Source organism: Penaeus monodon, chromosome 1 (assembly GCF_015228065.2).
Source record: "Penaeus monodon isolate SGIC_2016 chromosome 1, NSTDA_Pmon_1, whole genome shotgun sequence".
Taxonomy (NCBI): Eukaryota; Metazoa; Arthropoda; class Malacostraca; order Decapoda; family Penaeidae; genus Penaeus; species Penaeus monodon.
The window spans coordinates 51,861,058-51,863,557 of record NC_051386.1 but is presented as its reverse complement, the minus strand read 5'-3'; positions in this window follow the sequence as shown (position 1 = coordinate 51,863,557).

The following is a 2,500-nucleotide window of genomic DNA, read 5'->3' as shown; positions in this document are numbered from 1 at the left end:
GAGGGAGAAGGGAAGGGGGAGGGAAGGGAAGGAAGGGAGTGGGAGGAGAGGGTTAGAGAAGGGGAGGGAAGGAGGAGAAGAATGGGTTAGGCAATGCAAAATGACAGGGTACTCCCTCGTCAACGAAAGTACACTAGTGTTTTTATTTTGTCAAAACAGGAGACAAGCCAACACCATCCCGCACGTCAACCAGGAAATAATTAGAAAAACATAATTTTCGTTTTTTTTCTTTTTACAGTTTTTAAACATTGGAGAGACTCTTCAACACAGACGCCCACGCCAGGAGCAAAGAGTGAAATCGCATCGACCTTTTTTTATCATGTACGCGAAGACCCGAGCGCGCTGGCATGACCCAGCGCTCTCCTCACCGGGAGTTATGAGGTGCGAGAATGATTACTTCCGGCACGTGGAGGCTTGGGCCTGATCCCCGGCCGGGGACACACGGGAGGGGGTGGGCGGGGGCAGAAGGAGAGGGCGAGACCCACCCATCCACCTTCTCTCCCTCTATCTCCCTTCCTCCCTCCCTCCCTCCCTCCCTCCCCCCTCCCTCCCTTCATCGCTCGCTCGCCTGCATCATACAAAAAAAAGGAATAGAGCTGTGCAATCTGCCTCCTTTGTTGCTGAAAATGAACCCGTTTTGCAAGAAGAAGCAAATCTTTTCATCTTCGGATACACTAAAGTGAAGTGTGTGTGTTTTCTCATATACCTGAGGCGGGTGCATGGGTGGGCGGCGGACATAGGCGTGGCTGCTAGCGCGTGCGTGTGTGTGTGTATGTGTATGTGTTTGTGTGTGTGTGTGTGTGTGTGTGTGTGTGTGTGTGTGTGTGTGTGTGTGTGTGTGTGTGTGTGTGTGTGTGTGTGTGTGTGTGTGTGTGCATATATGCACTAGCACAGGCATATGTATGCGCGCATGTGTGATCCAATCATCCTCTAGATCAGCTCCTACTCGCGCGTCGGTCTCAAAGCGAGACTACTGATCCATAAAAAACGTCCCACCACCACGCCATCATTCCGTCACGAGATGAAAAGAAAGAAATCCAAACCCAACGGAGAGCACTCTTACTACCGGACACGGCGAGGTGTACGGGACGATATCTCGTTACAGGGGTATCCATGACACAGGTGGAACCAGGTGGCGCGTCAACCCGAATTACCATCTGCCGCTAAGAATATAATTGGCTTACGAGCGCGCCGTGTTCCGTGGGGGCAGGAATTAGGAGGTTGTTATAACGCCCGTATTAACCTATGGGAGGAGATTATCTGTCATGGGGCGCCATTATGGTACAATTTTCCCGAGTAATAGGCACCGGTAGATAGATAGGTGGAAGGATGGATAGATTGTGAGAGAAGGGGCGAAGGGAGAGGGAATGCGGTGAAATTAAGAGAAAGAGAAAGAGAGAAAGAGAGAGAGAGAAAGAGGGAGAGAGAGAGAGAGAGAGAGAGAGAGAGAGAGAGAGAGAGAGAGAGAGAGAGAGAGAGAGAGAGAGAGAGAGAGAATGAGATAGATAGACAGAGAGAGAGCCAGAGAGAGAGAAAAAAAAGCGCGAGCCAACATATAACATGCTGCATAAAAAATGAGGCGAACAATTAGGCTCGTGTGCAACTCCCGCGCAACAGCCGAATCACTTCTCTTCAGAGGGGAGCGCTCTACCTCCCTTCTCCAGGGCCAAATTTTATGGACAAAGTCTCTGTAATTGCAATTGCAATCTCCTGCCAGAGCGGGCGCGGGTAACGTGACTAACTGTGTTGACACCAAAATCCTATTGATTGTATGGCGTGACGAGGGAGGCGTCACCATTAGCGACGTCCTGCATCACTCAACCGACTACCTACACGCCACAGCATTAACTAATCCCCTTGTGCGTGTGTGAGTAAAACTATAAAATAAATCGAACCATAAATATTTGCACGCACACATATCTACTCACATACATTCTCTCTCTCTCTCTCCCTCGTTCTCTCGTTCGTTCACTCTCTCTCTCTCTCTCTCTCTCTCTCCTCTCTCTCTCTCTCTCTCTCTCTCTCTCTCTCTCTCTCACTCTCTCAATTTTCATTTCTTCAAAAGAAAACACCGTGCAGAAGTCAGACAGATCACACACATCAGTGTTCTTCAGTATAATTCTAACGGAACTAAACAATAAACGTTAAACTCCCCCCTCCCCCCCCCCCAAAAAAAAAAAACACACACACCAATAAATATACAAATACATATACACAATCATACATACATATATGCAAACACACTTAGATAATCAGTAGGAAATTAATGAAATGTGTTCCTCTCCCTCGGGCACCGTGGGCGACTCCCGACTGCATAAAGCCGAACCGCCAGCGACGCGACCCGAGGACACTCCGGCCCGCGCTCATCATAAAAGTGGGCGGGGAAAAATATCGCCAGCCAATTAGCTCTTGGCCAAGTGGAGATGGGGATTCCCCTTCCTTTCTTTTGGATCGATTCATTTTTATCTCTCTTTTAATTCTGTGTTATTCAATATATAAT